The 24,800-nt window shown below is 43.2% G+C and overlaps 2 non-coding genes across 2 annotated transcripts; both read left to right on the top strand.

Moving 5' to 3' along the window:
* Window positions 1-17,652: 17,652 nt before the first annotated feature.
* Window positions 17,653-17,725, top strand: trnav-cac (transfer RNA valine (anticodon CAC)). The gene has a single exon. It is a non-coding gene; the product is annotated as a tRNA-Val (tRNA).
* An 871-nt stretch (window positions 17,726-18,596) lies between these two features.
* trnav-aac (transfer RNA valine (anticodon AAC)) lies at window positions 18,597-18,669 on the top strand. The gene has a single exon. It is a non-coding gene; the product is annotated as a tRNA-Val (tRNA).
* The last annotated feature ends 6,131 nt before the right edge of the window (window positions 18,670-24,800 follow it).

Below are 24,800 nucleotides of genomic sequence, written 5' to 3'. Positions count from 1 at the left end.
ACCCGCGGTGCACGCGTACTAGTGCTTTGTTATCTGTCCCTGTAACGCGGCCGGCCATCGTTTTCTCTTCCTCGGAGTGTCAAGAAATCCTGACCTTGAGAACAATCGATCACAGAAGGGTAGCTTTGCGAGGCGCTGGAACTGACAGTTTTAAAATCGATACATGTTGTTGCTGTTACAATACGACCGTAGCAGGATCGGCGACATTGCTGTTACTCTTATGAGTAGATAGTAGGGTTTTATGGGCGCGGCCTATTTTGTTATGACGTATGCCCTAAGCTTATTAATATTCCTACGTCATAATTGGGGGGCGTGATTTTAGGTAGAGTTATTTCCTTAATTATTCCTACGTCATATCCGTCAGAAAGTGTACACCCATAAAACCCTGAACAACAAGGCCGCCCATAACCTGTTGTTCTTGTTGTTCTTGTTGGTCAACTGTAGAGTGTGAATGGGTCGGCTCTTCCTGTAGTGTTTGGGGGTCTTTTTTAATTATACATGTAATGGTTTAGTAAATCTAAACCGTTATAAGATCAACAAGTTCTGTTGTCTGTAATGGTCCCAGGTCTTAACAATGCCAGTTTTGAATAGTGCGTTTATCATATTCACACTGTCTCTGTCTGTCTCTCTCTCTCTCTCGCCCAATCATTTTATAAGATCAACAAGTTCTGTTGTCTGTTATGATCCCAGGTCCTAACAATGCCTGTTTTGCATAGGGTACTTATGTTATCCACACTGTATCTGGCTCTGTCTCTCCCCTCAAATTTAATTAAAAATAAAATTAAAAAAGAGGGTGTGTGTGTGGGTGTTTGTGTGTATAGGTTAATTGTTTTAAAAAAAAAAAAAAAAAAAGCTGTGGTTATATTTTATCTCTCACATAATGTGTTCAGTCGTTTTACTTAAATACATTATAGGGTCTTAAAGCTCATAAGAGTTAGACTTAAGATAAGGATATGCTTTTAAGGTATTTTAGCAGTCTCAATCCCTGATGATAAGGAATCGTTTAAAAAATAAAAACAACTGATCACTCAATGCTAAATAGATCACAACACTCAAGGCTAAATCACTCACACCATGGGTGGCGGGGGTGGGCTCAGACAACAGTACGTATGGCATGTGGTATCAAAACATTCAGAATACTTTTAACCTATATAATTTATAAGCTTTGTAAAATAAACCCAAATATCTCTTTTGCGGGGATAAACGCTGTTCTGAGTAGTTTGTGACTTGTTTAATACCAAACAAAGCATCGCTATTAAAAAAAAAAAAAAAATCACTGTAAAAGCGCTAGTTATTTTAGATCTTTATAGTTATTTTCTTGGCTCAGGTTGTTTTTTAGCGCTTATAAAGGCCTGAAATATTCTTAGTGGTTTGTTGACTATAGGTCTTGATGCTTAAAAATGTTTTTTTGAGAGACCTAAAGGTTCTAATAAAAGTTTAGAGTAGAGAGGAAGAGATCGTCTCCATCTTGGTTTCTATTTGAAATTTGATGCAGTGTCATTTTATTGGTTGGTTTTGATATGTTAATTGGTAACAGGGCGGCACAAAGGCCAGACCAGAACAATGCCTTACAAGCAGATCCGGCATGTGGCCATCAGTATAAGTATGAAGGTCTGGTCTTCAGCTCGACAGACTCATACTGACCTTTCGATTTAAGACTAAAGATCAACAATGTCCGGAAACAACATCAGCGACTTCGATTTAAACGAGTTTTTAGGCAAGTCTTCAGATTATTTTCATTGACTCAGAGCGTGTTGTGTGCATGTATTGTAAATAAGGCTATAACATCTGTTTTAAGTTCTGTAAAATTATTTTTCAGCCAGTCAACAGGAGTTAATTCCCAACGCTGAGGAGATCATCTGGAACAACGACGGTAAGATTTTTGTGTTTGCGCTCATGGGTTCTTATGTATGGGTGTGTGTGGTTTTGAAGCGGCTCATTAGAGTTATGAAAACATTTTAATATATATTAATGCCGGTCTCTTTAATTACACAGAAACTATCGAAAGGCCTGTGATTAATGTCTCGACCAAGAGAAGTGGTTGTCCCTAGACAGGCTGTCTGCCGACCGGGTAAGAACTAAACCCCTGTTTGTTTGTATAACGTTTCTGTAAGATGTTTGAGTCCAGTTTTGTTAATTTTAAAAAAATTATCCTGTCTAACAGTATTAAGAAACGTGGTTCGAGACAACGAAAGGCCTTCCACATCGAGGGCTTGTTTCGTTTTACCTTCGAGAACCGTAACCTTTCAAGAATCTGAAAGGCCGTCAGCCCCGGTATCTGATAGCTGTGAGTATATGTCTGCAGCCTGTAAGAGGTAAAAGCTTTTTATAAAGCGGTGTGGTTAAAGGTTAAACATGTCTCTTACCTTCACAGCGGTGCAAAAAGCTAAACCAGCCGAAAAACATAAGAAACGATTATTCTGTGGAGGTAAGTAAGATCTTTCAAACTTTAATGTTTTTAAAAGGGCTTTGTATGCCCGTTGAGGGCTAATATTTAAGCCATGGGTGACCGTTTCCTGTAGGGCGGGGGCTTCTGGGAAAGATCTTTAGAAGTCCGGACAGGTCTAGGCTTGTTTCTGGGGAACGTGTTTAGAAATGACCGATTGCCGTACCGTCTGGTTAGGAAGTAAAGCCGTCCGAAAGGGTTTAGTAAGTTGTTTGGCTTATCTCCCGCTATTATACTTCTGTTTTAAAGTGGTTGTAGGAAAAGGCTTGAAGGTGTTCATTGTATTTAATATTTAAACAGATTGTGAAAACGTTTGTGAAACAGGAAGTCCCGGGATCAGGAAGCGTTTACACTTGGAAGGTTCGTTTAAAAATGAAATGTTGTTGTGTGTGTGTGTGTTTTATTAACAATATTACAGTTTTTAAAGAAACATTTAAGAAACAGTTTATTTACAGCGGCTTCTCTGTTTTACATTTATTATCAAGTCCTAATAAATATATTGTCTGTAAATAATAAGGCGTTGTAGTGAATGTCTAAGGCTATTTTCAAAGGTCTAAAAAAGCTAAAGGTTTTGAATGTCCTGGACATGTTGTTTTAAGTTTGATTTCTGTCGCCGTTTAAAGATGTAAATGTAATGTATATTTTTATTCTTCCCAAGACTCTTGGGATAGTCATTCTGTGGATGAGCTATTGAGGACAATTACCCCGTCTAAGTGGGATCAAACATCTTCCCCGGTGAGATCACCGAGAGGATCCCCCACGGTGGTCTTGGAGACCCCCCAACATCTACTCAGGCCACAGCCTTCTGGGGGTAATTCAACACCCCAGATTTAGCCCGCCGCATTGTCGGGCGGAACAAATACAGGCATCCAACAACCTCAGGGGTCGCCGTCAGTCAGGGCTGACACACCACCCAACGACGGCCTGGTTTCAACATCGTCCCCCCAGACCCATTTCTTGGCTACAGAAACGCGGAACAGTACCCCGCGCTTGGCCAGGGTGTCACCGCAAAGGCCTTCTTGGTCTCCGTCCATGAGTATACGCTCGCTCCCTGCCTCCTTCGACCGAGATTTACCGGAGCGACCATCCTTTGAAGCTGAGCCAGGCCACCAGCCCCCGGAGCTACTTCCTGAAGGTCGGCATGAGTTGCTACATACTTTGTTACAAAATCAAAGACTTGTGTTAGTGGGGCAAAACCTGGTGATAGAGAGCCAAAACACCCTTATTAATACCCTTACTAACAAATTGTACCGTATTTAATGTTTTAATAGACACAAAACGCCTTACTATTGTGGGTTGTTGGAAAAATAAAAAATAAATTAAAAAATGTCCTGACTTGGTAAAAGAACTCACAAACTAAAGGATTATGAACAAGCTAGGGCCCCAAAAAGACCTTCCCGAGAGAACATCCCCGGCCCTGTTGTGAACTCCTCTGATGTCCCAATGAACCTGGAACTATTACAAATGATAAATGATTTAAATAACCCCCAATTACCACTGATAGAATGTGAATTAACACACTTACCGGTGAACCCCGACCTGTTACAGATGGTCAATGATCTAAATAACCACCTCCCACCGGTAGCGCTTATAGAGGTTCACCCCCTAGTTCACCCCGATTTGTTTGAAATGGTGGAGGCTTTGGAGGAGCTACCCCGACCAAATTCTGCCCCTATTATAAATGATTTGAGACAATTAGAACACAGGATGGCGGCAGAAGCAGCCATCACTATAGAGGAGGGTCTTGACATTAACCGGTTGGATATCTTTGAAGGACTTTTACAGGCTTTAAATGAGCCTCCTCAAAAAGGGGGTTTTGTAGATGTCAGCAGTGGGGGTGTTCGGAATGTGGAGGGTTCTGAGACTGATAAGGCTGTGGAGGACATGCTCTGTGAGAATGTAGGGGGTGAAGGCTTTGTTCAAAATGATGATGTGTCCAAGAGTACCAGTGATCCCGTGATTATAGATAGACCGGCCTATAACAATTTTGAAATGATTCAGCGTTTTAATTTTGCAGAACTTTTAAATTGTGACAATTATGCAGAAATATTTGTCAACATACACGAGGCCTTGCAGAAAATGCTTGAACAGGTTGCTGAAAGGGTCAGACCTCGAGATGTTGTACAGTTAGAACTCAGAGGGGATGATTTGTTTAGCAACCTATCTGTAATGCTGAGTGGAGATAATTTAGATGTCTGGCTAAAATCGAAGCGTTATTGCAAAGAAACGCAGCCATCTTAGCTGATGAAAGTCTGTCTCTGGTAATGAATGTGGTTCGTAACCCTGAGGGTGGGGCGCTTAGAAGACTGTCGAAATGCTTGAAGAACGACATAATTAGGACCAAGCTCAGGCAATTAGTGGTGAGTTCCAGTGGGGACAATAAGCTCTGTTTTGCTTACAGTTTAATAAAACTACTCACCCCCGACATGCCTGAACCCCAAGCTCTGCAAGAGGCTTTAATGCTTCATCAGAGGGCCGGCTTAAACTCTCAACAGATGGTTGCCTTTTCAGACATCACCAAGTTTGAGGAGTTGTTGTCTTTAAAAACTGTTTTGTGGTACCGTTGTGAGGTAAAGGAAGTATTTGTGAAATTTCAGATACATCCTGAAACCCATACACAGACACTGTTTCTCTTCCTAAGTGATAGTCATTACTTTGGAATAAAGAGTTTGACGGCTTTTTTGGGTTGTTCGTATGTTTGTCATTGGTGTTATAAGGCCTTCAATGATAAGCTTAAGCACCGCTGTGACGGTTACTGTAACGTCTGTTTCAATCCGCAATGTCGTAAGGGTTTGGCCCCTACCATCCGATGTAAAGATTGCTTAAGGATTTGTCTCTCAGCGTTCTGTTTTTCCGAGCATAAGGTACAGAGGGCCGCTGCTGAGTGTGTTAAAAAACGGAGTTATTGTGATCAAACTAAATATTGCCCGCAGTGTTGCCTCCAGTACCGTTTTCATGAGGTTAAACCACACAAATGTCTGGAGCCGAGATGCAGGATCTGTAATGCTGATTTAACCCCGGGGTCCGAACACCAGTGCTTTATTCAGCCGGTTAAAAAGGAGCCGCCGCACAACCGGTATGTCTTTTTTGCTTTTGAATGCCGGCAAGAAAACGGGGTCCACGTTGCTAATTATATACACTGTATTGACATGTTGGATCGTGAGTGGTCAGCTAGCGGTGAGAGTTGTGTCAGGGATTTCTTTACGCGGTATCGCGGTCCAAAATACCTCAATTACACATTTATTGCCCACAATGCTAAGGGTTATGATTCTTACATTTTGATGAAGTATCTGGTGGAAAATGGGGTGACCCCAAAAATAATAGCTCAGGGTAGCAAGATCATGTGTTTCACCGACGAAGCTTTCAACTAACGTTACATAGACTCGTTAAATTTCCTCCCCATGAAATTGAGCGCTTTGCCTAAGGCTCTGGGTTTTGAGGCTCAGAAGAAAGGTTGGTTCTGCCATTTTTTTAATACTAAGGACACTCAAAATTATCGAGGGTCCTACCCGCCCGCCTCTTATTATGGGGTTGATACTATGATGTCTCATGAGAGGGAGGAATTCTTTAAATGGTACAATACGGTTAAGGGAGGTGTTTTTGATTTCCGAGAAGAGATGGCCGCTTATTGTAAAAATGATGTGGTGATCCTTAAAGAAGCCTGTGTGCGTTTCCGCACCGAGGTTATCAACACATCGGGTCTCGACCCTTTGCAAAGTGTGACCATAGCGTCTCTCTGCATGAAAATGTATTGGTCCAATTTCTTGCAGAAAAACACTATAGCGGTCACCACTTCTGACAACTATCGTGCTAGACAAAAGAACTTTTCGACTGTCTCCATACAGTGGCTGGAATACCTGAGTGCCCGGGATAACATCTTCATCAGACATGCTTTAAATCAAGGGGAAGTCAAAATGGGGCCTTATGACTTAGACGGTTTTAGCGACGTGTCCGGGCGGCGTACCGCTTATGAGTTTGCAGGTTGTATTTACCATGGCTGTCCTCAGTGCTTCGACCCAAACACCTTTAACCCCGTAACACAAAAACTCTGCGGTGATATGTACTATGATTTCCAGGAACGAATTGAAACTTTAAAAAACACCTATGGTTTGAACGTGCTGGTGATTTGGAAACACGAGTGGACGACCCTGAAGCAACAGGAAGCGGGGGTACAACGGTTTATGGAAACCTTGGACTTTCCTGAACGTCTAGAGCCCCGGGATGCGTTATTTGGGGGTCGTACCAACGCCCTCTGTTTACATTATGAGATAAAGGAGGGTGAGAGAGTAGATTACTATGATTTCACCAGTCTGTACCCTTATGTCAACAAGACCAAAATGTACCCGGTGGGGCGTCCAACCATTGTTTATCGTGACTTTCTCGAAATCGGACATTACTTTGGTTTGATCAAAGTCACCATGTACCCTCCTCGCGAGCTGTTCTTACCCGTGTTGCCTTACAGGTGTTCGGGAAAATTGATGTTCCCTCTGTGTAGAACGTGTGTGGAAACTGAAAATCAAACTACCTCTTGTCTGCACAGTGATGAAGAGAGAGCGCTGACGGGTGTCTGGTGTAGCATTGAGCTTGACAAGGCGGTGGAGAAAGGTTACAGAGTCGGTAAGGTGAATGAGGTTTGGCATTTTTCTGAAAAATCTGATACTCTTTTTGCTGATTACATTATGACCCATCTGAAAGGGAAACAGGAGGCATCGGGCTATCCCTCATGGTGTGTTGACTCCGCGGCCAAAGAGCGATACGTTCAGCAATATTTTGAAAAGGAAGGGATCCGTCTAGAGCCGGGGAACATAACTGTAAACCCCGCCAAGAGACAAATGTCCAAACTGATTTTAAACAGTCTGTGGGGTAAGTTTGGGGAAAGAAATTACCATCTAAACACAACCTTGATTAAAACCCCTGAACTGTTCATAGAATTTATGTTTTCCAAACAACATGCAGTATCATACTTTCAATTCTTAAATGACCACGTGGCACAGGTCCAGTGGAGGGCCCCTAAAGATTTCCCCACCAAACAGGGGAACGTTAATGTTTTCATAGCGGTTTTTACCACGGCTTACGCCCGGCTTGAACTGTACAACTTAATGGATCAGTTGCAGGAAAGCACGCTCTATCATGATACTGACTCTGTAATCTTTGTCACCAGGCCAGGGGATTGGGTCCCTCCCCTCGGGGACTACCTTGGGGAGTTAACGAGCGAACTAGATCCTCAGGACCACATAGTGGAGTTTGTTTCAGGGGGTCCTAAGACTTACGCATACAGAACGGCTGCGGGTAAGACCTGTATGAAAGTTAAGGGTTTCACTCTGAACCATTGTAACAACAAGCTCATTAACATCAAGTCTCTGACGACCCTGGTAGAAAGTTATGTAACGAGAAAGACGCGCCTCCTCGTGAGATTATTACAGCCGGAAATCAGATCTATCGCAATAAAAAGGGGTACACGTTGGAAAATAGATCACTAAACAAACGGTTCAGGGTGGTGTACAATAAAAGAGTCTTGAAGACTGATTATACCACTCTGCCTTATGGATATTAGTGGTGGTTTTGATAACAGACTTCAACACCCTTTCTCCTGTATTATAGCCGGTCCCTCCAATTCGGGGAAGAGCTATCTTATAAAGAACATCATAGAAGATGTGGACGCAACCGTGTCCCAAGCTCTTGACAACATAGTGTGGTGTTACTCTTGCTGGCAACCTCTCTACGATGATTTGGCTTCGAAAAAAAATAGTCTGTAATTTGTGCAAGGTCTCCCCGCCTCGTTGTGTGATGATGACTTGTTACCGTCCGGTCAAACTAATCTAGTGATCCTTGATGACCTGATGGAGCAGGCCGGTGACAACAGTGAAGTGGAAAAAGCTTTCACAAAGTACACTCATCATAGGAATTTAAGTATTATTTATTTAGTTCAAAATCTATTTTTTCAAGGTAAAAAAAGCCGCACTATTAATTTATATGCCAATTATATAATTCTTTTTAAAAACCCCAGAGATAAACTACAGGTCACCGTCTTGGCTCGTCAAATGTACCCTAACCAGACCAAGTTCTTTTTGGAGGCATTTGAGGATGCCACCAAAAAACCCTACGGGTACTTGATTGCGGACTTAAAAGCACAAACCCCAGAAGACTTTCGCCTCAGAACAGGTTTGTGCCCGCCCGATTGGCCGGCAGTGTATGTGCTAAAGAAAAGGAAATAAATAAGAATGTCTGTTCGGATTAAAAGAAATCTGCCACTTTTGCAAATGTTATTTGAGGGGAGCCCGCGCCATAGGAAAGCTGTGCTGGCAGGGGCCCCCTCGGATTTGATCGAGACCCTGTGTGAAATAGCTTTTAACATCTTACGCGGTAATATACCCCTAACCCCTTCTCAACATTCTAAACTCAAAAAACAAAAAGCGGTTATCAAGATCATCGCTAATAAGAAGTATTCTATTAAAAGAAAAAGAAAGAAGATTAATCAAACCGGGGGTTTTATAGGACCGCTGTTGAGCATAGCCGTGCCTTTCCTAACCAGTCTTCTAGCTTCCAGAGTGGGTTAATAATGGAATATGCTCAGAAAATGTTTTTGATCCCTCAGGAGCAGCTTGAGAAACTGAGATAAAATGTTGTCGGGCCAGAGCCCATTAGACAAACGGCCGAAAACAACCTGGACTCTGAAATGAAAGCTATACAGGCCAGGGCCGATTTAAATCAGTATTCCAAAGCCCAGTTGTATACCAACATGTTACAGCGCTACCTCCGTCTGGTTAGACAGGGTGAAAAAGATCAATACATTTTAACTTTAACCATGGCCTCTCAAGAAAATGGTTCTGGGGCTGATGCGGGGGGTTCGGTTGATAAAGATGTTGCGGTGACCGAACCTGTTGAGAGTTCAGAGGGAGATGTTGTAACGGATGTTTTGAGAAACATGCCGGCCAGAAGCAAAAGACATGCAGAATATATCCTGCACAAAATGGTTCAGAAACCGCGGGTAACGGCTTGGAATGAACAGGGTGAATTTGTTTTTAAGGGACAACTGATCAAAGGTTCACACGTTTGATTTGTTGAAGAGTGTCACTAGCACTAATAAGGTACCCGATAGTCGCCGACCTGTAGGCTGGAATGCTTTCCTACAGGCGATGGCCTGTCTGAACATGCCCCAATCAACAGTTCCTAACCAGGAAACGCGACAAAAAATCCATCTGTGTAAAGAGGTGGAGCCTGATCTGACTCCGATATCTCATTACTCTGACCGTGCTGAGCGACCATCCTCAGGATCTATCCATCGTTGGGAAGCTTATTAATCTCATGTTTTTATTTGTCTCCCCTGTAAATAATGACCCGACAAACAATTTTTTTTTTTTTTAATTTTTTTTTTCAAATGTTGTACATTTATTTATACCATAACCCCTGCTTTGTATAAGAATTGTGTTGAATAAAAACAAAACTAATGATTCAAAGGCTGTTTTCATTATTTTTTCACCTTAACACGCATGACATCTTTTAAAATCCTCACAAGAACACCACATCTGTATACATGGCTGGCTAGGGTCGTAAGTCATTGTGTTATAAGGGGGGGTCCACAGTGTCCTGACAAACTCTGCCACTTTTTTATCATTTTGGCCTAAATCCTCACTGTACAAGGCCATAATATCGGGGTATGACCTTCCTTTAGATCTATGATATAAGAAAAACACACAGTGTTGACCACAAGTGAAGGTCTGAAGACTTTGTACTTGACGACCGCTGTAAATGGTTTCTTGACAGTTGTTGAGCAGAAAGTTATTGATCTTCCGAGGGAAAGGTCTGAAATCCGGGGGGTTTCCATAGGAATCAAAAAATTCACCACGGTGGTCTTCCCTTAGATAAATAGCCAGCCAATGTTCTCCGGGCATATTTTTAGGGTGTGTGTTGATTATGTACATTGCAGGTAAATTCTTGATCTTAAATTTAGGCAGCTGATCGCAGGCGTAGACTCCTTGAAACAGTTTCCGTGAGCTGGCCAGGGCATTCATGATGTGGTTGAGCTCTCTGGTGTTCATTTTTATAATAATCATACAGAACGTTTCTCCTCTGATTCACCTCAATAATGTTGTCAAACACAGCATACACGACCATATTTACAGTGCGTGGTAGAGGCTGCTTGAAACGCATCTCCAAACGCATATTGCCCGTCTTCATCAGTGAAAAATGTTGTCCACACTCTTCGTCAGGGGTCAGGTTGAAACCGTACAGGGTGTAACCGCTGCAGTATTCCCGGCGATCGATCAGCAGAGTTTGATCCTTGAGATGGCGACCCGTAGCCAGTACTAGACTGTCATATTCACGAACCGCATTGCCGTTTTCAAAGTCAGGTTGAAAAGGTCTGGATGGAACCTGCACACCATCGACGTACAACGCTATAAATTCCGCGTTATAATGTTTAAAGTTAAAGGGGTTCTTGTTGTAAACCCCGGTAAATGCATCATTATCTTCGAGACCTATAATAACCTGTTTTGGGAGCTGTCCTAGAAACAGATTTTCCTGGTTCATCACCCGTGTCCCTGCGGGGATACTGTGGACTTTCATATAGACTCTTTCGATCGGGTACTTGGCGTTTGCCGTCATTAACGCCTGCGCGTGTCCTAGTTTAACCGCCGGGGAGACGGACACTTTTTTCACAAACAGCGAGGCCGATAATATGGTCAGTTTATATTTTTCAGTATCAGGGGTCATCAGACAAAAAGCACTTTTACTACGGATCATTTTAATTTTAATGTCTACCCCGTTGAGCATGAGTTTTTCTTGGAAAAATATGTCTGCATGGATATGCCCCATTAGCTCAAAGGTCCTCCCTTCTGTTGAAAAGGCCGTTCTTTTTTGCAAACCCTTATTGAGTCCCTCTGGATCCTTGTCGTCCATAGCTTCCGGGATGTCTTTGAAGAAAAGGCCGGGGCTGAACTGTTTGCTTAGGGTCTCCTCACTATAATTAAGTATACACTCCATCATGGCTCTATAGGGGTAAGTATTGCTGCTTTGACTAATGAGCCGATCTCCCAGGGTCACATCCACCTGTGAAAACATGGTGGCCACCGGGTAATTGATGACCCCAGCGTTGGTCGTCTTCTCGATTGCATCGCCATCCTCATCAGTCACTTTACAGTTCATTAAAATAAATGTGTTATTCAAATCAATATAATCCTCGCCATTGCCAGCTATAAAAAACTACAGAGGGGCCGTGTCTGAAATTGCAGAAAGAGGGGGAATCTCTACATATATGCTCTTATCTATACTCGTTTGAGTGTGTGGAACTGTAAACAGATCCAGTTCTGATTTGACGCATTCTTCCGATAGACTGTGGACAAAAGACATGTTTAAAAGATGTATCCTGAGGCTCTATTTTTCTTTCTTTGAGACTTTCTTTTTGCAGGTTTTTTCTTGTGCTGCTTCCTTCTCCGAGTGTTTCCACGATATGTTGGAGAATGAGAGATTCTTCGTTTTTTGTTAGCCACGGATATTTGTCGCCCCCTGGTGGACACATGCTGTTTCTTCTTTTACCCCCCCTCCTCGCCATTACCATGAGACCCGAACCCTCCTGATGCTCATGGCTAGCTGCCCGGTTCATAACATTGGTGAACACGTCACTAACAATATTTTTAGCCGCTGATTTCAAGTGGGGTCTGGCTATAGCAAAGCCTCTCTTAAGCAGGGGTATGGCCATTCTAAAGAGACCACGAAATAGTCCTCCTAGACCGGCGCCATACATTGTGGGGGCTCCTACAATACCGGGCAAGCCGTTCCATCTTGCATCTTGTAATAATCCACATAGGCGCTAGGATCTACATAACCCCTCGAGGTAGCCATTTTAATAATGTACAAACTGTTTCAGGGGTCGAAAATGTAGTTTGACATTAACTTTACCGAAGCGGAAGGGTACGTTGATATTCTGATCCGATTTTACTTCGATCGTGATGTTGTCAAAGTGGGTCTTTGAGACTGGTACGTAGTGTGGTTTGTCATAAGTAATTGTGACCATGTCATTGCTTTTACCTTTAATAAGTACATTTCTCAAAAGGGGGACATAACTATCCCAGACCCTCTGGTGGGTTATGATATCCGTATACACATAAAGAGTGTAAAAGCCGCCCCACCACTTCTGAGAACCTGCTCTCTGTGTTAGAATAGAACCCAAATATACGCCCCAGTTGGCCGCTGGTTTGAATGCTAATACCTGGTTTTGACACCTTGTACACTCTGTTTTTAATAGGGTTGTAATATAGCTTGATGTTGGGGGTGCCTTCTGAGAACTGTTTATGCATCTCATCTAATATTTTATCCACATTGTCATAATAACCTCCTTGTATATTGAATGTCCATTGACTCTTTTTAACATCATCAAAAATGGCGAAGGTGGCATCCTTATCTTGTAAAACAGCCCAAGTGTAAGGATACTGTATTTCCGCCAACCCCACTTCCCACGACCCCCTTAGATCTATAGATTTTCCAAATTGTACCGTGTAACTGGATATTTCATTTTTAGGATATATATCGAGAGAGGCATTACTGGGTAGAGTCACGTAGAAGCCTCCTGATTCCATCTTGAGAATCGAAAGTAATGCCCCCAACACACCCGCGGGCATGTTGTTATAAGGATTGAATATCGCAAACCTGTTGTTCCGGGACCCAACTATTGAACTTTTCAGGCCATCCAAGCCATTTCATCAACACATATTTTTTCCGGTTCTGGGTTTTTTCAGGTAATATCTTTTCAACTCTGTATACACTGTCTTTACCCACAATAATATTTTGTAACTCGGCTTCGTAAAACGTTCCTTCTATATCCTCCCTGTCATAGTCTTTTAACCGGTACACGGGGGGGTCTCTAGCCAACTGTTCGGTAACTGTAAAATATTCGTCAGAAAATGTTTGTTCATAACCTTTGGCAAGAGTACTCCTTAGCTTTGAAACGCGAACCACATCACCGATGTTGAACTAATAAGTAGTTTTTCCCTTCTTAATAAATGGTCGGTATAATTTTTTATAGACCTTAAAAGAATTACTTTGATCAACATCTAAAGGCTTCATTTTAATACTGGTGTGATACCCTTGGTTGTAAGCATCGATAAAATCCTGAACTTTATCAAAATACTTGAACGTGTGGACCGCTGTAAAATATCTCCACATTTTGGTCTTTATGGTGCGGTTAAACCTCTCCACTACCGATGCCCTAAGCTCATTACCGGTGGTGAAATGATGTATTTTGTGTCTCTTCAGTAGATTCTGAAATTCTCTGTTGAGAAACTCTTTTCCTTTTTCAGTCTGCAGTTTTTTAGGACATCGACCCTGGGACAATATATCCTCAAAGGCCCTTGTCACCGCCCGACCTGTTTTATTATGTAGAATGCGAGCCCAGGCATATTTTGATAACACATCGATACACATCAACATCAATTTGTGACCATTGTTATGTTTTGATAAATTTGACATATCGACTAGATCCATTTGCCATTGTGAATCTATGTCAGTTGCATATACGCGGTTTCTTTAAAAGTTAATCCTGAGAGGTTTATGTAAGGTATAGGCGTCTTGTTCCCGTAACCATTCTGAAACAACCAAATCATTAACCTTCACTCCAGCCTCAGCGAGTCCTCTTTGAAAACCCTTCTTACCCGCCAAACCCCCAATCTTGGCTGGGTTGTAGTATAGTTCCTGCATTTGGGGAGCTTGCCGAGTCATTCTGTCAAATAACCACACAGACCCACACTATGCGCAAAGTTTTTATACAAGGTTTTTTATTCAACTTCAGGAGAGCAGATACCCCTTTTTAGACATTTGAGAAAAGTATAACATACACAACAATTTTTTCTACGGTCCAGACAAAAAGAAATCAGATGATTGGTTACTTGATCTATATCAACAAATATACCTGTTTCTTTATCTTGTAGGCACACACCTCAGTTACATATGTAAATAAAACAACAATATGACCTATTTTAAAAGTAAACAGAGGTGTATTAATCATGCTCAGTAAAAGGTCATACAGATGTTGATGAAATGGCCTAATATCATTCTTGGCCCCCTTGAGCCCTTCATCCCAGTGTTCGTACCCCCCGGTCTTTGTTACAGCAGCCATTCACTTTTCCAGGTTTGAAAGTTGATCCTCATCGATGGTTAAATCTGTAGAGAAAAGGCTCGCGTTGGCTACTTTTCTGTCAAGCACATGGTGTAATAGCGCTCTCAGGTTAGCTGCAGAGTGTTGATGACAGAACCAGTTGCAGAAGCAGTCCAGAACATTCCCCATGTTCAAAGTCCCTTAGTTCAGGTCAGAGTCTGAATCAGTGGCGTAGATGTCGAATTCTTCGTCGCTGCCCCCAGCTTTAACTTCTTTACGGAAGAAATAAGCTTTTAGCTTGCCAGCGGTTTTTCTACTCGGCTCATCCAGGTCATTGAGCAGCTGCCCAAGTTTCTCTATTATAAACGGCTCCTTTTTCAGCTCCAGCAAAATCTCATCTATGATTTTCTGGACTTGTCCCACAGTGACATGTATGTGGGAGTAAGAGAGCGCCTTGATTAGTGCCGGTTTCAGCCACGGTTTGTTCAGTCTTCTGTAAAACACGTTGAAATAGAACAGGAAATAGTAACGGTCTGGTTCAAACAAACAACTGTGTCTCAACTGACTGGGGTGATTCACTTCACACCCCCGACAGACTTCTTTCAGAGCTCGGTCGATGAGAGCACTCAGAATATACACCAGGGTGCTTTTAACCACTCTGCTTACTTGGTCACATACCCCGGGCATAAATCCTGCGTCTTCATCACGCCCCCGGGACAGTCCGATGCTCATTGGGTCGCCTGGTGGTTTGTGGGGTGTTTCTCCATCCATTGGACTGACCCCCTCCTGAGACGCACAGACGGTAGACAGTTCGGCAAAATCGAGGCCCTCCATGAGCTCCAGAGGCTGGGGATCCCCGAGACTCATTTGGACATCCATCGCACCGCATGTTGTTTCGTCCTGAGGGACCGGGGTCTGAGGTCTTGGAGAGTAACCACAGTCAAAGGGTTCCAGAGTGTATACAAAATCTGGGGAATAGAACCAGGGGTGATCCCGGGTTTGAAGAGGCCTGTAGAGCCTGTCGACGTCCGCAGCTTTCGGGTAAGACATTCTCTTTAATTTTAAACCATGAATGAATTGTTGCACCTTTTATCCTATCTCTTCACTACGTCACGACACACCGCCCTCTTAGAAGAGAGTAGCCCCTGAGCCGTCAGACCCCCCTCCAAAACCCCACACGTCGTCTGTCGTAGTTCTGCAAGCTTTCCCATTCACACCTTTCAAAACCCTGAGTCGGAGACTCCATTTCGCATTCTCTTGGACCCTCTTGCAAGCCTTCTAGAGTCTTATCCACAAGCCCCAGATCTCTCCAGGCCATCACCTTCAACCAGTCCTCATAAGAGTATTCAATTACCGTCTCAAAAGGTTCCAACGTACCCTCCTTCTCTCCCAAAGCAAGAAGCTCCACTCCAACATAGCTGGGATCCCTTTTAAAGCGGTAACCCCGTCGAGCCCCCCAGAACAACACCCAGGAGCGTTCAATCTTCAAATTGGTGAGTACAGGAACCCTTGCCCGGGATTGTTTCTTGCGGGGTTTCATGTTGATGTCGCTGGACATGTTGAAGAAGCGGGATGTTTCAGAAGCTGAGAATTAAAGAGGTATTGCCTAAAAGAAGCGCGGGTTCTTAAATAGAGAGGAGAGTTTCGGGGCGTTGCCTTCAGAGGGGTGGGGGTATTTATGGGTGGCCTTGTTGTTCAGGGTTTTATGGGTGCACACTTTCTGACGGATATGACGTAGGAATAATTAAGGAAATAACTCTACCTAAAATCACGCCCCCCAATTATGACGTAGGAATATTAATAAGCTTAGGGCATACGTCATAACAAAATAGGCCGCGCCCAAAAAACCCTACTATCTACTCTTATGTAGTTGAAGGCGCAGTATAGCTCTCATAGTCTGGTGGTGACGGAAGACCACCAGCCGTTTGAACAAGCCATTCAGCATCACCTTGTTGGGTTAAGTGCAGGCACTGTCAGAGCGCAGGGCGTCCTGCCTTTGAAAGAGTTTCCGAAGTGTCCTGATGTGCCCTTTAGCAATGCAAAATAGGTCAGTGAAAATAGAAACCTTTATCTCACAGGCTGGCCCACGGGAAATGCCTGTGCGCGTTTTATCAGCCTGCTTCGATGGGAGGCATTCGAAACGCCAGGACGGGTCGTTTTCCGTAGTGTAGTGGCTATCACGTTTGCCTCACACGCGAAAGGTCCCCGGTTCGAAACCGAGCGGAAACAACCCGCGGTTCACGCGTGCCAGTGCCATGTTACCTGTCGCCATCTCTCTGCCCCAAGGCCGGCCGTCGTTTTCTCTTCCTCGGAGTGGCAAGAAATCCTGACCTTGAGAACAAACGATCGCAGAAGGGTAGCTTTGCGAGGCGCTGGAACTCACACTTTTAAAATCGATACATGTTGTAGCTGTTACAATACGACCGTAGCAGGATCAGCGACATTGCTGTTACTCTTATGTAGTCGAAGGCGCAGTATAGCTCTGATAGTCTGGTGGAGACGGAGGACCTCCAGCCGTTTGAACAAGCCATTCAGCATCACCTTGTTGGGCTAAGTGCAGGCACTGTCAGAGCGCAGGGCGACCTCCCTTTGATAGAGTTTCCTAAGTGTCCCGAAATCGGTGCACTCAGAGCGTCCGTCCGTCGACAGGTTGAAATTGTAAACACTGGTGTAGCCACTTTTAATTGAAATATGATGATGATGATGATGATGTTGTTGTTCTTGTTCTTGTTGTTGTTGTTGTTCTTGTTTTTCTTGTTGTCGTCGTGGTCGCCGTCATTATTATTGTTAAAGTAAAGCAGTAGTTAGATTTGTTGCTACCGTAAGGTGTAGAAGGCACAATAGCTTTGTGATTGTCTGATGGTGGCACAAGACGAGCAGCAGCTGTTTGAACAAGCCATTGAGCATCACCTTGTTGGGGTAAGTGTAAGTCTTGTCATAGCTCAGGGCGTTCTTCCTTTGAAAGAGTTTCCAAAGTGTCCTGATGTGCCCTTGAGCAATGCAAAATAGGTCAGTGAAAATAGAAACCTTTATCTCACAGGCTGGCCCACGGGAAACCCCCGTGCGCGTTTTACCAGCCGGCTTCGATGGGAGCCATTTGAAACACCAGGACGGGTCGGTTTCCGTAGTGTAGTGGCTATCACGTTCGCCTCACACGCGAAAGGTCCCTGGTTCGAAACCGGGCGGAAACAACCCGCGGTGCACGCGTGCCAGTGCCGTGTTACCCGTCGCCATCTCTCTGCCCCAAGGCCGGCCGTCGTTTACTCTTCCTCGGAGTGGCAAGAAATCCTGACCTTGAGAACAAACGATCGCAGAAGGGTAGCTTTGCGAGGCACTGGAACTGACACTTTTAAAATCGATACATGTTGTTGCGTTACAATACGACCGTAGCAGGATCGGCGACATTGCTGTTACTCTTATGTAGTTGAAGGCGCAGTATAGCTCTGATAGTCTGGTGGTGACGGAAGACCACCAGCCGTTTGAACAAGCCATTCAGCATCACCTTGTAGGGCTAAACGCAGGCACTGTCAGAGCGCAGGTCGTCCTGCCTTTGAAAGAGTTTCCGAAGTGTCCCGAAATCGGTGCACTCAGAGCGTTCGTCCATCGACAGGTTGAAATTGTAAACGCTGGTGTAGCCACTTTTAATTAAAATCTGATGATGATGATGTTGTTGTTGTTATTCTTGTTGTCGTCGTAGTCGCCGTCATTATTAATGTTAAAGTAAAGCAGTAGTTAGATTTGTTGCTACCGTAAGGTGTAGAAGGCACAATAGCTCTGATAGTCTGGTGGTGAAGGAAGACCACCAGACGTTTGAACAAGCCATTCAGCATCACCTTGTTGGGTTAAGTGCAGGCACTGTCAGAGCGCAGGGCGTCCTGCCTTTAAAAGAGTTTCCGAAGTGTCCTGATGTGCCCTTTAGCAATGCCAAACAGGTCAGTGAAAATGGCATCCTTTCGCCGCACTTCAGACGCCATCTCACAGCCTAGCCGACCTGAAACATCTGATCCCGTTTTACCAGCAGGCTTTAACAGTAACCATTTGAAGCAAGAGGCAGCGGTGTCAGTTTCCGTAGTGTAGCGGTTATCACGTTTGCCTAACGCGCGAAAGGTCCCCGGTTCGAAACCAGGCGGAAACAGCCTACTGTGGGCTGGCCCTTTTCGTCATTCTTGCCCTCGTGGTTCCCCGGAGGCGGTGGGTGTCTTTTCTTCATTGGAGTGCCCGCAATCGATGCACTCAGAGCGTCCGTCCGTCGACAGGTTGAAATTGTAAACGCTGGTGTAGCCACTTTTAATTAAAATCTGATGATGATGATGATGATGATGTTGTTGTTGTTGTTCTTGTTGTCATCGTGGTCGCCGTCATTATTATTGTTAAAGTAAAGCAGTAGTTAGATTTGTTGCTACCGTAAGGTGTAGAAGACAACAGTTGGTATGGCGTGTGATATCAAAACATTCAGAATACTTTTAACCTATATAATTTATAAGCTTTGTAAAATAAACCCAAATATATCTTTTGCGGGGATAAACGCTGTTCTGAGTAGTTTGTGACTTGTTTAATACCAAACAAAGCATCGCTATAAAAAAAAAAAAAAAATCACTGTAAAAGCGCTAGTTATTTTTGATCTTTATAGTTATTTTCTAGGCTCAGGTTGTTTTTTAGTGCTTATAAAGGCCTGAAATATTCTTAGTGGTTGTTGACTATAGGTCTTGATGTTTAAAATTTTTTTTTTGAGAGACCAAAAGGTTCTAATAAAAGTTTAGAGTAGAGAGGAGAGAGATCGTCTCCATCTTGGTTTCTATTTGAAATTTGATGCAGTGTCATTTTATTGGTTGGTTTTGATATGTTAATTGGTAACAGGGCGGCACAAAGACCAGACCAGAACAATGCCTTACAAGCAGATCCGGCATGTGGCCATCAGTATAAGTATGAAGGTCTGGTCTTCAGCTCGACAGACTCATACTGACCTTTCGATTTAAGACTAAAGATCAACAATGTCCGGAAACAACATCAGCGATTCGATTTAAACGAGTTTTTAGGCAAGTCTTCAGATTCTTTTCATTGACTCAGAGCGTGTTGTGTGCATGTATTGTAAATAAGGCTATAACATCTGTTTTAAGTTCTGTAAAATAATTTTTCAGCCAGTCAACAGGAGTTAATTCCCAACGCTGAGGAGATCATCTGGAACAACGACGGTAAGATTTTTGTGTTTGCGCTCATGGGTTCTTATGCATGGGTGTGTGTGGTTTGAAGCGGCTCATTAGAGTTATGAAAACGTTTTAATATATATTAATGCCGGTCTCTTTAATTACACAGAAACTATCGAAAGGCCTGTGATTAATGTCTCCGAGGATCGACCAAGAGAAGTGGTTGTCCCTAGACAGGCTGTCTGCCGACCGGGTAAGAACTAAACCCCTGTTTGTTTGTATAACGTTTCTGTAAGATGTTTGAGTCCAGTTTTGTTAATTTAAAAAAATTATCCTGTCTAACAGTATTAAGAAACGTGGTTCGAGACAACGAAAGGCCTTCCACATCGAGGGCTTGTTTCGTTTTACCTTCGAGAACCGTAACCTTTCAAGAATCTGAAAGGCCGTCAGCCCCGGTATCTGATAGCTGTGAGTATATATCTGCAGCCTGTAAGAGGTTAAAGCTTTTTATAAAGCGGTGTGGTTAAAGGTTAAACATGTCTCTTACCTTCACAGCGGTGCAAAAAGCTAAACCAGCCGAAAAACATAAGAAACGATTATCCTGTGGAGGTAAGTAAGATCTTTCAAACTTTAATGTTTTTAAAAGGGCTTTGTTTGCCCATTGAGGGCTAATATTTAAGCGATGGGTGACCGTTTCCTGTAGGGCGGGGGGTTCTGGGAAAGATCTTTAGAAGTCCGGACAGGTCTATGCTTGTTTCTGGGGAACGTGTTTAGAAATGACCGATTGCCGTACCGTCTGGTTAGGAAGTAAAGCCGTCCGAAAGGGTTTAGTAAGTTGTTTGGCTTATCTCCCGCTATTATACTTCTGTTTTAAAGTGGTTGTAGGAAAAGGCTTGAAGGTGTGCATTGTATTTAATATTTAAACAGATCGTGAAAACGTTTGTGAAACAGGAAGTCCCGGGATCAGGAAGCGTTTACACTTGGAAGGTTCGTTTAAAAATGAAATGTTGTTGTGTGTGTGTGTGTTTTATTAACAATATTACAGTTTTTAAAGAAACATTTAAGAAACAGTTTATTTACAGCGGCTTCTCTGTTTTAAATTTATTATCAAGTCCTAATAAATATATTGTCTGTAAATAATAAGGCGTTGTAGTGAATGTCTAAGGCTATTATCAAAGGTCTAAAAAAGCTAAAGCCCCCGGAGCTACTTCCTGAAGGTCGGCATGAGTTGCTACATACTTTGTTACAAAATCAAAGACTTGTGTTAGTGGGGCAAAACCTGGTGATAGAGAGCCAAAACACCCTTATTAATACCCTTACTAACGAATTGTACCGTATTTAATGTTTTAATAGACACAAAACGCCTTACTCTTGTGGGTTGTTGGAAAAATAAAAAATAAATTAAAAAATGTCCTGACTTGGTAAAAGAACTCACAAACTAAAGGATTATGAACAAGCTAGGGCCCCAAAAAGACCTTCCCGAGAGAACATCCCCGGCCCTGTTGTGAACTCCTCTGATGTCCCAATGAACCTGGAACTATTACAAATGATAAATGATTTAAATAACCCCCAATTACCACCGATAGAATGTGAATTAACAGACTTACCGGTGAACCCCGACCTGTTACAGATGGTCAATGATCTAAATAACCACCTCCCATCGGTAGCGCTTATAGAGGTTCACCCCCTAGTTCACCCCGATTTGTTTGAAATGGTGGAGTCTTTGGAGGAGCTACCCCGACCAAATTCTGCCCCTATTATAAATGATTTGAAACAATTAGAACACAGGATGGCGGCAGAAGCAGCCATCACTATAGAGGAGGGTCTTGACATTAACCGGTTGGATATCTTTGAAGGACTTTTACAGGCTTTCAATGAGCCTCCTCAAAAAGGGGGTTTTGTAGATGTCAGCAGTGGGGGTGTTCGGAATGTGGAGGGTTCTGAGACTGATAAGGCTGTGGAGGACATGCTCTGTGAGAATGTAGGGGGTGAAGGCTTTGTTCAAAATGATGATGTGTCCAAGAGTACCAGTGATCCCGTGATTATAGATAGACCGGCCTATAACAATTTTGAAATGATTCAGCGTTTTAATTTTGCAGAACTTTTAAATTGTGACAATTATGCAGAAATATTTGTCAACATACACGAGGCCTTGCAGAAAATGCTTGAACAGGTTGCTGAAAGGGTCAGACCTCGAGATGTTGTACAGTTAGAACTCAGAGGGGATGATTTGTTTAGCAACCTATCTGTAATGCTGAGTGGAGATAATTTAGATGTCTGGCTAAAATCGAAGCGTTATTGCAAAGAAACGCAGCCATCTTAGCTGATGAAAGTCTGTCTCTGGTAATGAATGTGGTTCGTAACCCTGAGGGTGGGGCGCTTAGAAGACTGTCGAAATGCTTGAAGAACGACATAATTAGGACCAAGCTCAGGCAATTAGTGGTGAGTTCCAGTGGGGACAATAAGCTCTGTTTTGCTTACAGTTTAATAAAACTACTCACCCCCGACATGCCTGAACCCCAAGCTCTGCAAGAGGCTTTAATGCTTCATCAGAGGGCCGGCTTAAACTCTCAACAGATGGTTGCCTTTTCAGACATCACCAAGTTGCAGGAACATAACTGTAAACCCCGCCAAGAGACAAATGTCCAAACTGATTTTAAACAGTCTGTGGGGTAAGTTTGGGGAAAGAAATTACCGTCTAAACACAACCTTGATTAAAACCCCTGAACAGTTTATAGAATTTATGTTTTCCAAACAACATGCAGTATCACACTTTCAATTCTTAAATGACCACGTGGCACAGGTCCAGTGGAGGGCCCCTAAAGATTTCCCCACCAAACAGGGGAACGTTAATGTTTTCATAGCGGTTTTTACCACGGCTTACGCCCGGCTTGAACTGTACAACTTAATGGATCAGTTGCAGGAACGCACGCTCTATCATGATACTGACTCTGTAATCTTTGTCACCAGGCCAGGGGATTGGGTCCCTCCCCTCGGGGACTACCTTGGGGAGTTAACGAGCGAACTAGATCCTCAGGACCACATAGTGGAGTTTGTTTCAGGGGGTCCTAAGACGCATACAGAACGGCTGCGGGTAAGACCTGTATGAAAGTTAAGGGTTTCACTCTGAACCATTGTAACAACAAGCTCATTAACATCAAGTCTCTGAAGACCCTGGTAGAAAGTTTTGTAACCGAGAAAGACGCGCCTCCTCGTGAGATTATTACAGCCGGAAATCAGATCTATCGCAATAAAAAGGGGTACACGTTGGAAAATAGATCACTAAACAAACGGTTCAGGGTGGTGTACAATAAAAGAGTGTTGAAGACTGATTATACCACTCTGCCTTATGGATATTAGCGGTGGTTTTGATAACAGACTTCAACACCCTTTCTCCTGTATTATAGCTGGTCCCTCCAATTCGGGGAAGAGCTATCTTATAAAGAACATCATAGAAGATGTGGACGCAACCAAGTCCCAAGCTCTTGACAACATAGTGTGGTGTTACTCTTGCTGGCAACCTCTCTACGATGATTTGGCTTCGAAAAAAAATAATCTGAAATTTGTGCAAGGTCTCCCCGCCTCGTTGTGTGACGATGACTTGTTCCCGCCCGGTCAAACTAATCTAGTGATCCTTGATGACCTGATGGAGCAGGCCGGTGACAACAGTGAAGTGGAAAAAGCTTTCACAAAGTACACTCATCATAGGAATTTAAGTATTCTTTATTTAGTTCAAAATCTATTTTTTCAAGGTAAAAAAAGCCGCACTATTAATTTAAATGCCAATTATATAATTCTTTTTAAAAACCCCAGAGATAAACTACAAGTCACCGTCTTGGCTCGTCAAATGTACCCTAACCAGACCAAGTTCTTTTTGGAGGCATTTGAGGATGCCACCAAAAAACCCTACGGGTACTTGATTGCAGACTTAAAAGCACAAACCCCAGAAGACTTTCGCCTCAGAACAGGTTTGTGCCCGCCCGATTGGCCGGCAGTGTATGTGCTAAAGAAAAGGAAATAAATAAGAATGTCTGTTCGGATTAAAAGAAATCTGCCACTTTTGCAAATGTTATTTGATGGGAGCCCGCGCCATAGGAAAGCTGTGCTGGCAGGGGCCCCCTCGGATTTGATCGAGACCCTGTTTGAAATAGCTTTTAACATCTTACGCGGTAATATACCCCTAACCCCTTCTCAACATTCTAAACTCAAAAAACAAAAAGCGGTTATCAAGATCATCGCTAATAAGAAGTATTCTATTAAAAGAAAAAGAAAGAAGATTAATCAAACCGGGGGTTTTATAGGACCGCTGTTGAGCATAGCCGTGCCTTTCCTAACCAGTCTTCTAGCTTCCAGAGTGGGTTAATAATGGAATATGCTCAGAAAATGTTTTTGATCCCTCAGGAGCAGCTTGAGAAACTGAGAAAAAATGTTGTCGGGCCAGAGCCCATTAGACAAACGGCCGAAAACAACCTGGACTCTGAAATGAATGCTATACAGGCCAGGGCCGATTTAAATCAGTATTCCAAAGCCCAGTTGTATACCAACACGTTACAGCGCTACCTCCGTCTGGTTAGACAGGGTGAAAAAGATCAAAACATTTTAACTTTAACCATGGCCTCTCAAGAAAATGGTTCTGGGGCTGATGCGGGGGGTACGGTTGATAAAGATGTTGCGGTGACCGAACCTGTTGAGAGTTCAGAGGGAGATGTTGTAACGGATGTTTTGAGAAACATGCCGGCCAGAAGCAAAAGACATGCACAATATATCCTGCACAAAATGGTTCAGAAACCGCGGGTAACGGCTTGGAATGAACAGGGTGAATTTGTTTTTAAAGGACAACTGATCAAAGGTTCACACGTTTGATTTGTTGAAGAGTGTCACTAGCACTAATAAGGTACCCGATAGTCGCCGACCTGTAGGCTGGAATGCTTTCCTACAGGCGATGGCCTGTCTGAACATGCCCCAATCCACAGTTCCTAACCAGGAAACGCGACAAAAAATCCATCTGTGTAAAGAGGTGGAGCCTGATCTGACTCCGATATCTCATTACTCTGACCGTGCTGAGCGACGATCCTCAGGATCTATCCATCGTTGGGAAGCTTATTAATCTCATGTTTTTATT

Source organism: Amia ocellicauda (genome assembly GCF_036373705.1).
Source record: "Amia ocellicauda isolate fAmiCal2 chromosome 11 unlocalized genomic scaffold, fAmiCal2.hap1 SUPER_11_unloc_3, whole genome shotgun sequence".
Classification (NCBI taxonomy): domain Eukaryota; kingdom Metazoa; phylum Chordata; class Actinopteri; order Amiiformes; family Amiidae; genus Amia; species Amia ocellicauda.
Note: the sequence above shows the minus strand (reverse complement) of the source record. Positions and strands in the feature narration are given on the sequence as shown.